This window comes from Saccopteryx leptura, chromosome 7 (genome assembly GCF_036850995.1).
Source record: "Saccopteryx leptura isolate mSacLep1 chromosome 7, mSacLep1_pri_phased_curated, whole genome shotgun sequence".
NCBI lineage: Eukaryota > Metazoa > Chordata > Mammalia > Chiroptera > Emballonuridae > Saccopteryx > Saccopteryx leptura.
The window spans coordinates 83,318,971-83,331,697 of record NC_089509.1 but is presented as its reverse complement, the minus strand read 5'-3'; the positions used below and the strand labels follow the sequence as shown (position 1 = coordinate 83,331,697).

The following is a 12,727-nucleotide window of genomic DNA, read 5'->3' as shown; positions in this document are numbered from 1 at the left end:
AATTATTTGACCATATATATGTGGTTTTATTTCTGGACTTTCTATTCTGTTCCATTGGTCTGAGTGTCTATTTTTCTGCCAATACCATGCTGTTTTGATTGTCGTGGCCCTATAATATAGTTTGAAGTCAGGTATTGTAATGCCCCCAGCTTCATTCTTTTTCCTTAGGATTGCTTTGGCTATTCGGGGTTTTTTATAATTCCATATAAATCTGATGATTTTTTGTTCCATTTCTTTAAAAAATGTCATAGGAATTTTGATGGGAATTACATTAAATTTATAAATTGCTTTGGGTAATATGGCCATTTTGATTATATTTATTCTTCCTATCCAAGAACAAGGAATATTTTTCCAGGACATAATCCTTCTACTTTTTATTCGGGACTATCTTTGGGGATCATCTCAGAAAAGCTGATTTGATTTTAACAATGATACCTGAAAAATTAGGAAATTTTACATGCTGTGTCAGATTAAAACTTATGTTTTACAAGGAGGAAAATGCCAATTAAGGATACAGTTTTTCCTTTCTTTTTTATTTGTTTATTTTTTTTCTAAGTATCTTCAAAATGTAATTACAATAAGCAATGGAGAGGCACTTCCATCAGAAGAATGATAATGGTGGTGATGATGTTTGTCTGATGAAGCCTAGGACTTGATTTTCCTCTAGAATGTGTCCTCAGAGAACAGTTTTAGGAACCAAGATCTTTTTTCTTTTAAGTTGAAATCAGCGCCTGAGAAGCCCATGTTTCATAAATACGGACAGAAAACAGAAAGGTCTTTTTCCCAATGGAAGTATGCCTACCACTTTTTGGGGATTACTTACACATTTGTAGACTCATGTATTTATTCATTGGTGACACTTTTTTCTTTAAAAACATTTTGGCATTTAAAAACTTCTCTTGTATAAGGAATAAGTGAAAACACAAAACAAGTAGATATAAACATTGGATTTACAAGAATTAAAATCTGAAATTAAGACATGATAGAGAAGGTAGCACTGAGGGTGGGGAGGAGAAGTGCATTTCTCCGGAGCCCCTCACTCTGCTGCTTTGTATCCTTAGGGGGTTTTTCCCTGGAGGAGAGAAGAGGTTGAGGCTGGAAGTTATGCTTTTCTCGTTAGCAATGACTTTTGAGTCAAAGGATAACCAAACTGTTATGTTAAAAAAGGTTTCCATAGCTAGCAGTTATATTTAACAATAATTCAAATTATGTAAATTTAGGAGAAGAATATGTTCTCCCAAGTGTTGTTTTAAAAGAAAATACCGCCCTGGCCGGTTGGCTCAGCAGTAGAGCGTCGGCCTAGCGTGCGGAGGACCCGGGTTCGATTCCCGGCCAGGGCACATAGGAGAAGCGCCCATTTGCTTCTCCACCCCTCCGCTGCGTCTTCCTCTCTGTCTCTCTCTTCCCCTCCCGCAGCCAAGGCTCCATTGGAGCAAAGATGGCCCGGGCGCTGGGGATGGCTCTGTGGCCTCTGCCCCAGGCGCTAGAGTGGCTCTGGTCGCAACATGGCGATGCCCAGGTTGGGCAGAGCATCGCCCCCTGGTGGGCAGAGCGTCGCCCCTGGTGGGCGTGCTGGGTGGATCCCGGTCGGGCGCACGTGGGAGTCTGTCTGACTGTCTCTCCCTGTTTCCAGCTTCAGAAAAATGCAAAAAAAAAAAAAAAAAAAAGAAAAAGAAAATACCTTTCACCTCACATACTAGATCTCAAATGCAAATGTTCAGTTCTAAGTCTACCTGTGAGTCCAAGTACCTTGGGCTCCTCAGTGCCCATTTAATAAAGGCTGTTAAATGTTTCAGAGGTTTTAATGTTGACTTATATAATAAGTAAATTTCAAAGGCAAGATTTTTCTGAGACTGATTGCTCTGGGCAAACTAAATACTTTAGCTGGGAGCTGTGCTTGTAATCCATTTTTTTCTTTTTCCCCAGAAATATAATCAGCCTGACTCAGCAATTAATTAAAGCATCCATCTTCTGGCTGCAGAGCCTCCTGGCCAAAGAGCATGGTATTTGTAATTGAGTTTGGCCACCAAACAAATTGCCAGTGTCTACCTATAATAGCTCTCCATACATTTCTTTCCCGAGGGCAGATTTTTTTGTCTCAAAATATACATTGGCAGTACTTAGAAGAGTGGAAAAAAGGCAGAGGAATCAGAAAAACCATTAGAGAACCCATTTTCTAGGTAACAAACATGATACCAAGAACATAATAGTGACTAATCTAATTCCTTGTTGAATCTTAACACCATCAGATATAGAATCACATATTTAGGCATCTTAGTGACAGAGATTTATTCTTGGAGAAAATGGAAATACAGTGTCATTCAAATTTAAATATATATGGTAAAGGAGAAGAAATAAAAGCTGAAAGAGAATCAGGCCTGCTATTAAAAAAAAGGAATATATTGTGACTACTTTTTTCCTACATTAAAAAATATTGTATACTTTCATTCTTATGCAAGTTTTCTGGATTGTACACTTTTAATCAATTATTTCTATGTAGGAATATGCTATGAAGACTTGCAGAGTTAGAGTAAACAATCAGGAACAGCGAGGCACCCTAGGGTGAAAGCCCTGAGTGGAGGAGAGTCCAGGGGCCTCTCTGATTCGTTCTGGAAACAGTATGTGTTGGAAACAGCAAAAGAGCAGGATAAGATTCAGTAACAGAAATGTTTAGGCTCTCAGAACAGAGATTAGGAGTCACCATGTCCCTAGTGCTTTACTTTACCCCCTGAGAACCTCTATCTGCTTCTTTGAGTTACTTGTACTGGCTAATAAACATCTGAGTAAGGCTGGGGACGGGGCTTCAGTCCTCTGGTCTGCTGAGTGGGGTTGTTGCCTCCCCTCAGCCCCTCGGAGCATGTCATCTGGTTTCTGATTAGTCCGTTGTCGCTGCGACATTTCTATATGCAATGATGTGGAGAGCGCCTTCCCAGCACTTGTGAAAGTGAAGGGATGCCTTCCTGCCAAGGCTTTCACAGCCTTCGTTATTTCCTCCCTTCTTCTCTAAGGCATCTTCCTGCCTTAAGAGAGTTGTCTCGCTGGCCTGATTCTAATTTGTTCTGTAGAATGTTATCTTCCCTTAGGAGATGAGATGCGAGCTTCCTTTGTGTCTTTGTGTTTTCTCCTGTTACAATATGAGGGCGAAGAATCCTTTTCCCTGATTTACTCACCATGATCCACGTGGTTAATTATCTCTGGTCTCCCCAGACACCAATTATTGCCCAGAACCATAGTCAGGAGCCCATTTTCTGTCATTGTGTCACAAAATTTTGCTTTTTACACTGGTTTTAAGACAGCCCTCATATCCTTTATGAATTTTTTTATATTTATCAATCTATACTATGCACTTATGCATTAGTCAGGATTTTGTTAGATGTAGTGACTGAAATCCCACTCAAACTAGTATAACCAAAAATGACGTTATATTGTAGAGGTAGATGGTGGTGATGGTTTTACAACAGTGTGGATGTACTTAATGCTGTGGAACTGTACATTTAAAAAAAGTGACTTATGCCTCCCCCTGCCCCCCCCTCTGGAAAGTCTAATGGTGCTTCAAGAAACTTATTTTTCTCTCTCTGCCTCTTAGATATCCAATATTTAACTTCTCATCATTCCTTATAAAGCTCCAGAAGTTCAAGTTTCTTTTAGTATGTGACCGAGAGCTGAGGGAGGCGGGGAGTAGACTAGGGGATGAGTCACAGATAGTTTCATGGAGAAGTTGGTTATTGATCTGTGGTCACTGGCTTGGGAACAGTTCAAAGAAGAGTTCTCCAAGTGAAGTGATCAGCTCCAGCAATGGTGTAAAGATGGGAAAACCGGGGTAAACAGTTCACTTTATCTCTAGACTGCCCTGTACAATGTGTGCAAAGGGAAGGCAGGTAGAACTAAGCTCAAGGAGGATGGCTGGAATAGAGTGTCCTGTTTGTATTTTAGGGAGAACGAGGGAGGGCAAGGTTGGTGGCTCTGCAGACAGAGGCAGCACCCCTGCTCTGGGAATCTGAAGGGAAGGAGTGTTGGAGAATAGTCATCTCAGTAAACGTCTTCATTCCTTCTGTTCACATGTCTCTCTTTTCCTTGTTTTAAATTCAAATGCCTTTTTATCTTTCCACTTACAGAATAGTCTTCCCATCTCTCTGCCATCTTGCAGGACCTCTCCTAAAGTACCTCAAGCAAATAAGTCATCCTGTCTGGTGTCCTGGCCTCAAGAATTATTTTTTCCTGCTGTCTCGTTTTAGTATTTTACCTACGCCTATAACTTTTCTTCTTAATGGCCTTAGCCCTCATGCTATTGACAGTCTTATTCTATTTATCAATAGGCAGCTGAGGGAACATTTTCATCCAAGAGTGAAGGGCTTTGTTGCCGAATATCCATTCCTCTGGGGTCAATGACTCAAATGTTTTCCTGGAAACTGTGGGAATTGTGGATTCGGAGCCAAACTGTAGGCTTTTTAGGTCTGGAAAGGACCTAAAAAACACCCCACAACAAAAAAACCTGCCATCCCGCTGCTCATCTAACAGATGAGAAAAGTGGACCCCACCGTTGTTCAAAACTCTATCTTCTATTACCTGAAGGATAGAAATCTCCAGGATGCACTTCGAGGACGGCTGAATGAGTTATTCCGAACCATCACTGCTCTGCCTTGAAGTGGAAAATAACCTCTTCTGGACTCATCTAGCCGTGTTCCTGTTGCTTCATTTCTCGGGTGTTTTACACAACAGAAGTTTCAGGTGTCTTTCCGACACAGAGTAGAATGTGCTCTTTTTGCTGCCTCCCTCCAGGAGAGTCTGTTATGTCATCCAAGCAAATGATAGTCTTTCTCTAGTAGAGTCACTTGAATTTTGGTGGGCTGTGATGGCACCCACATTTTTTATATTAAAGAACACTGATATATCCCTCCATCATATCCATTCTGGGAGCTGGTTTCAGATTCTTTGAATGAAGACCTGGTGGCATTTGCACCCTAGCTGACACCTGGGGTCCTTCTTTGCTTCTTTATGGGTTTGGACTGACTAGAAAAAAAAAAAAAGGTGATTCAGTGAGGAATAGGAGATCATTGTGATTGTTTAGATAACCTAGTAGTTTGGAAGGGAATTGGGCCATGAAAGAAGTAGAGAGTAAATGAAAGGATCTGAACTCCTCAGAAAAATCAAGCTCACTTGGCAAACAGTGACGAGAAAATAGTCAAAATTCCCGCTTCGTCTTCATGCTCCTCTGAAGGGCTGGCTGGTGATTTGTTTGGGAGCCTTTAAAGGTCAGCCAGCTCTGCCTTTTTATTTGTGATGGTGATTGAGTCTTTTAGCTCGTTTTTTTTTTGTGGGGGGGGGTGTCAAAGGAGTAATTCTGATTGTATTTCTATTACTGTGCTTGCTTACAAGCTAGCTACTGGTGCTTTAGGTTTCATGCTATTTCAGGGCGGAAGGTGGTGTTTTCCAGACATGGATGCTTGAGAGGGTGGAAATGTTTTTCTGCTGGAAAAAGGCCACAAAAGGTGGTTCTGTGTGAGATGATGTTGGTGCAGAGTGGAAAGTTGACTCTCTCCAGTCACAGAAGGGGAAGAGGGAGACGGTGACCTGAGCCTTTACCCAGTGTCATGGAGAGAGGTTAAAGTGGAAATCAATTCCTGGAAAAGAACTCTGACTGGCCAGGCTGGGTCCTGTGCCTGCCCCAGTGGCGAGGATAGCTGAGGAAAATGTCTTAACAGTTCCACCTGAATCACAGCATTTAGGAAGAACGGTTCCTAAAGTGGGGGGAGGTAGGACAGATGAAAATGTCCTGTTTTCCCCCAGAGCAACACTGGTTCTTCGGAGCGCATTGGTTAGTTCACATTGGGTCACTCAAAAGGAATTTGTTGGATCACTGATAGCATGAACCATGGAGGAAATTTTGGTTTTATGTGAGAGACATTTAGGGTGAAATATCAACTCATTTTCCCCTTTGAATCGAAATACTGTCCTTGTATGTTATTTCCAGAGTAGGACAATAATGTTTGAAACTCCATCGGACACACTCTAGTTGGAGTGATGATTTTGTATAATACTTCGTACCTCCGCATGGGCAGCTCCTTTGAATCATCACAGCAGCCAGAAGAGGTAGGCGATTTCTTCTTGGTTTTATGGGTAAGGTGACAGGGACCGAGGGGCGAGGTTTTAGAGCTGGCAAGGGTCAGAACAAATCCTCAAACCCCGGTCTGTGAGGCTTTCTGTGTACCTTCCTCAACACTCTAGCTGCGTGGGACAGACCTGGCAGATGCTGCCGTTAATCAAGGTTGTGAATTTGAATAAAAATTGAGAAGGAAATATGGAAGAAAGAACATCATAAATCTCAACACAGAAGTTTAAGGCTTTGAAAGACCTTCAATAGTATGTCATAGCTCTTAGGATCTCTCAGTTTGTTGTGACATAATTAGGCCCCAAGTCTTAACTGCAGGTCAGTTTCTAAAACTGCGTGCCCATGTGCCTGCAGGATTTGTGTTGAGACACATACTTTAATTAGATGGCAGCATAATGATAGGGTTTAATGTACAGGGTGGGCAAAAGTAGGTTTACAGTTCATATGGAAAATAATACAATAAAAAATAAAACAAGAATAAACTACATGGTTTGCATACTCACAACTGTAAACCTACTTTTGCCAACCTCTGTATAATATTAGGTGGGGGGAAAAGTAAAAACAAAACAAAACATACCCAAGGCCTGGCACACAGCAGACATGCAAAAAGGAATTTTGTTGCACTAAGTAATACATACATATATCAGACAGCAAGTCAGTATTTTAAGTACATATACACATACATAAATAAGTAAGCATGAAGAGAAGAGCAAGAGGAAAAACAGCAACATGTCAATAGTATTTACCTCTTAGTTGTTAGGTTATAGATAAGTTATTTTCTTTTTTTTTCTCATGTATATTCCAAATTTTGCAGTTAATATTCATCACTGTTTATATAGTTGGGAGAGGAAAGAAACATGATAAAAACTAACTGCAGAAACATCTGTGTTAAATAAAATTGCATTTAAAATGGAATTTTAATTTTTTTTATTTTTTAATTTTTTTTGTATTTTTCTGAAGTTGGAGATGGGGAGGCAGTCAGACAGACTCCTGCATGCGCCCGACCGGGATCCACTCGGCATGCCCACCAGGGGGCGATGCTCTACCCATTGGGGCACTGCTCTGTCACAACCAGAGCCATTCTAGCACCTGGGGCAGAGGCCATAGAGCCATCCTCAGTGCCCGGGCCAACTTTGCTCCAGTGGAGCCTTGGCTGCAGGAGCGGAAGAGAGAGACAGAGAGGAAGGAGACGGGGAGGGGTGGAGAAGCAGATGGACGCCTTTCCTGTGTGCGCTGGCCGGGAATCGAACCTGGGACTCCTGCACGCCAGGCCGACGCTCTACCACTGAGCCAACCAGCCAGGGCCTAAAATGGAACTTTTAAAAGTAACTAGAACACAGAATCCCGATAATATCAATAGCTATGGCAGAAGCAAAGCACTGGACCAGAAGGTCATGGATGCTTCTACCGGATGGATGCACAGAGTTAGGCCAAACCAAAATCCAGGGACTGGATGAACCAATAGCTGTATTTAAAAAACAGGTGTATAGCTCATCTTAATTGTGCATCAGAATTTTCTATGCTAGGGTGATACATTAAATCTAAGCCAAAATGTGCTAGTTTATTTTACTCTGTTTACTGAAAAACATTAAGAAGTAAATAGCCAGCCAGTCCCAATTTTCCAACTGAAACTTTTTCTTGCTCGTGGCAGAGAAAGGAGTATTTTGTGTGTCATTGGCTGGACTACAGAAACCCAAGGATTTGGCATCAGGAGGTTCTCTCGGTGCCGTTAGCCGGTACTAATATCTCAGTGTAACGGTAAAATGGCAAAGTGTAGAGCAGTGAACCCGTAGTTTCCAACTTAGTCTGACCCTAAAACCATGGATAAGGGAAAATTTCCCTAATTTTTGATGGTTCAATGGCTTCAATGAACTGAAATAAACATTCCTGTCGTATAGCAAATATTTCTCCCAAGTCTTTAAAAATACTCTGAAATGTCATTTTTTAATAGATGCATAATATTCTACCATTTGGTTATGTCATGTTTTATTTTATGATATCCCCAAGACTGGATAGTTAAGAGGCTTCCAAGTATTTTTGATAATAAATAACACCCCAGTAAATATCTTGAACATAAATCTTTGTGCTCATCCCTAATTGCTCCCTTAGGGTAATTTCCCACAAGAATTATGGGGATAAAGAATGTGAAGAAAGTTATATCATAGGTATAAGATGAATACATCTTTCAACTGCAAACTTCATCTTATTCTTTGATTCCTTGTTGCCTAAAGTGACCTCATTACCTTAAAATAATCCTAAAATTCACACAGCATTAAAGAAACATAAAAGGTGTTTTAGAAAAGATTCTATACTCCCAAAGATACAAATATTTAATCTCTTAAAGTGGTTGTGGTTAAGATATGAATCTTTCTAACAAGGAACAAAGAGTTCTAAGCTTGTTTATGCAAAAAGTCTAATAAACCAGGTCATTAAAAGTGTTAGAATTGTCGGCCCTGGCTGGTTGGCTCAGTGGTAGAGCGTCGGCCTGGCCTGTGGAAGTCCCGGGTTCGATTCCCGGACAGGGCACACAGGAGAGGCGCCCATCTGCTTCTCCACCCCTCCCCCTCTCCTTCCTCTCTGTCTCTCTCTTCCCCTCCCGCAGCGAGGCCCCAATGGAGCAAAGATGGCCCGGGCGCTGGGGATGGCTCCTTGGCATCTGCCCCAGGCGCCAGAGTGGCTCTGGTCGCAACAGAGCGATGCCCGGAGGGGCAGAGCGTCGCCCCTGGTGGGCGTGCTGGGTGGATCCCAGTTGGGCGCATGCAGGAGTCTGTCTGACTGTCTCTCCCCGTTTCCAGCTTCAGAAAAATACAAAAAAAAAAAAAAGTGTTAGAATTGTCTTGAATATGAAAACTTGTAGTTGTTTTAAACTGGCTATTTAAAGATTATATGAATCAGTTGCGAAGAGTTTTAGCAATGTACAGACCCAATTCCATTACTTGCTCAATAGCTGTGTTAGCTTATGCTTAGCATGAAAGGCTGATAATTGTGGTGTGATAAGGCTACACAGTGCTCAAGTGTATAATAAGCCTTACTTAGTTGGGATAGAGAAATATTTACTAGTGCTCTGCTAATGAGCTGTAATTTACATCATTTAATTAGCTGGATTTATTTTAGCTAAGGTTAAATGTGTTTAATGTATTTGATAGAGGTCTTGAAATAATATGTGCCAAAATCAATTAGAAGAAATGCAGAAATATTTCAAGCCGGCTTTCTGTGGAATAATCACCATGCAGATTATTTTGGTTCATTTTAAACCCAGAAAACTGGTTGGAAGAAGATATACTGAATCCTAATCCATGCCCAAAATAATATTGTCTGTATTACAAACACTTCTGTTATAGATCACTTATGTAAGTAGATGTACAATCCTCTCCTTTGGAAGGTATACTCCTTGTTCAACCTAATCTTGTTTTGGGTGACATATCGGACTCTGCTGCAGGGGGTGCAGCTCACTGAGTGGCTATTTTTAAATCTGTCTATGAGGCAGAAGTTGTGTAGATTCAGAGTTAGTTACCCTTGAGAATCCCTTTGGAAGGCTCCACATAGGAGGCCTACCCTCTGTCTATCATTGAGGCCAACACAGCCAGTCTTGCCTACAGAGCTGGAACGGATTGCTGTTTCTCCGAGCATCAGATAGGCAGTTGGCTTGTGTTTAGGGTTGAACTTGTATGTAAAATATGTTTCTTTAAACACGAGAATCCCCCTCAGCTCTATGGTCTGCTCACACTTGCTGGATGGAATGAGACTGAAGGAGCTACGGAGTCATGTTTCCTTCTTTCTCTCACCCTGGGGTGTGGGGTCATTGAGTGGGACGGCTGGTGTGCATGCAGGAGTGCGTGGGTGTCTCTGCCTCCCTCCCCTCTAGTGGGTGTTACTGAATTCTTTGGAGTGAAGGCATGTGTGATGTGACACCACCACAGGTGCTGTGAAGTGATGTGGAATTTTTAGCCATGTAGAAGTTCTCCTGTGAGAGCCGCCAGTGACCTTATTGGCTACACATACCATAAAAGCAGAGCAGAGAGGCCGGACAAATGAGTGGGTCATTTTGAAATTATCTTATGACCATAATGTTCCCTTCCCTACATTCAATAAGCATAGATTTATTGAGGGCCTACTATATTGCAAGGAGTTAGGGATACAGTGGTAACCACAGTAGACCCAATTCCTGCCTTTCTGCACCTTTTGGACTGGTAGGTCCCTGAGAATTTGCCTTTGTCTAGGGCTAGGCAACAAGAAAATGACTAGATCTATAGGAGACCAAATATTTGGTGCAAGAAATGCTTATTTTTGGTTCTTGATTTGAGACTGTATGATGCAAATGGCTTCTTTAAGAGCTATTTAATATCTAAGCTCACACACCTGCTGGCTTGCAAAACCCAGCCTCAGAGGTCAGTTGACCTTCCTATCTGATGTCAGCATGCTGTCAGCATATCACTATCTACCTGGTGTCAGATCTAGGGCTCCTGTACTGCCTGATCTCTGACAGCTTCTGTATCTGTCAGCACCTGCACCTCCTTGCTCCAATTCCTCATTCTTAGGATCTGCGTGCCTGCAGGACCTCCTCCCTTTCCCCCAAGTAGTGGTGGTAGAGTGTGTGTGTGTGTGTGTGTGTGTGTGTGTGTGTGTGAGAAAGAGCGAGAGTAAATGAAGTAAATCCCTGCACATGAGAGCTTACTTTAGATTACTCGCCCTCCTCACTAACATTGGTCACACACCGGGAGAAGAGGAGAGGGCAGTGATCGGATTCCCAGGTGCATATGTCCCTTTGTCCTTGGGTCTTGGTCTGTTGACTTCCATGGGGCTTCCTCGTGTCGTGTCCTTTCCTGTTTGTTATCTCTCACTATTCCTCTTATCTGAATTGTGCCTTGTAACTTGCTGCCTTTTTTTTTTTTTAAACTTTTTTTTTTATTTTTTTTTAATTTTTACTTTATTTATTCATTTTTTAGAGAGGAGAGAGACAGAGGAGAGAGAGACAGAGAGAGAGAAGGGGGGAGGAGCTGGAATCATCAACTCCCATATGTGCCTTGACCAGGCAAGCCCAGGGTTTCGAACCGGCGACCTCAGCATTTCCAGGTCGACACTTTATCCACTGCGCCACCACAGGTCAGGCCTTGCTGCCTTTCTTAATGAATACCTGGGATCTCAAAATTTAGTTAAAAAGAGCAAGTGTGTGTGTGTGTGTGTGTGTGTGTGTGTGTGTGTGAGAGAGAGAGAGAGAGAGAGAGAGAGAGAATTTCATGTTGAGGTGGGGCCGCAGGACTCTATGACCCTGACTTCGTCCAAGATGTTTTTGCTCCTCAAAATGGCACAGACGAAGTATGCCGAGGTCTGTGTAATTTATAGGATTAACATGATTTATCTTTTTAGACAGTTAATGTTTTTGTCAGTCAGTGAAATGCATTGCTTTTACATGGAAACAAACATGGCATATCTTACGGCACAGACTGCAAAATTTACATGAATTTCAAGTTAAAAGGTTATTTTTTTTTTTTTATTTTTTTTATTTTTTTCATTTTTCTGAAGCTGGAAACAGGGAGAGACAGTCAGACAGACTCCCGCATGCGCCCGACCGGGATCCACCCGGCACGCCCACCATGGGGCGACGCTCTGCCCACCAGGGGGCGATGCTCTGCCCATCCTGGGCGTCGCCATGTTGCGACCAGAGCCACTCTAGCGCCTGAGGCAGAGGCCACAGAGCCATCCCCAGCGCCCGGGCCATCTTTGCTCCAATGGAGCCTTGGCTGCGGAAGGGGAAGAGAGAGACAGAGAGGAAAGCGCGGCGGAGGGGTGGAGAAGCAAATGGGCGCTTCTCCTGTGTGCCCTGGCCGGGAATCGAACCCGGGTCCTCCGCACGCTAGGCCGACGCTCTACCGCTGAGCCAACCGGCCAGGGCAAAAGGTTATTTTTGAGGCAGACACCCAGGGAAATACATTCATTCTTGTCTTCTGTTATAAATACTTTGGAAGACGAGGTTAAACTAGGCTCTTGGAATCCTTGCTCCTTAGTTATTATCTGACATGGGAAGTGCACGGTGCCTGCTGCCGCCTAACTTGGCTGCTCCGTCCCCCTCGCCCCCGTTCTCCCCTCATAGTTCTGTCTCACTGAAGGTGCTGTGCTCCGCGCCACCCCTCCTGCATGCCTCCGTGTTCCACAAATGCTGCTGGCATCGCTTCTGGGCTTCCTTAGATCTGCTCAGAGGGCAGACGCTGTGGCCCCACAGAAGACTGCGGTGAGGATCACAGGACTAAGGAGTGCGCGGAGCGTGACTGCAGCCCGGCTCTGTGGCGTCAGGGTGGGAAGCCGGTGCTTCGAGAACGGGCCTGGGGTCCGCCTGGCCTGTTACTCTCTCCTGGCACACATGGGGTCCGCCTGGCCTGTTACTCTCTCCTGGCACACATGGGGTCCGCCTGGCCTGTTACTCTCTCCTGGCACATGGGTGCACTATGGAGTCTGTGTATCAGGAGGTCCGCCTGGCCTGTTACTCTCTCCTGGCACACATGGGGTCCGCCTGGCCTGTTACTCTCTCCTGGCACATGGGGGCACTGTGGAGTCTGTGTACCAGGAGAGAGTGTCTGTCGTCCTGGTGCACCCCACCAGTGGAGCAGGACAGGATTCGCT

At 43.5% G+C, this 12,727-nt stretch overlaps 1 protein-coding gene across 14 annotated transcripts in view; it reads left to right on the top strand.

The window, feature by feature from the left end:
- ANKRD44 (ankyrin repeat domain 44) overlaps positions 1 to 12,727 on the top strand; it is a 345,918-nt gene that overhangs the window by 96,260 nt on the left and 236,931 nt on the right. Inside the window, exon 1 of one of the 14 annotated variants that reach the window (XM_066346432.1) lies at positions 10,815 to 10,860. The exons of the other annotated variants lie outside the window; for them this stretch is intronic. The gene's annotated coding sequence lies outside the window, so the exon portion shown is untranslated. Of the gene's footprint in view, positions 1 to 10,814; positions 10,861 to 12,727 lie in introns of those variants that run through there. 14 annotated transcript variants of the gene reach the window in all.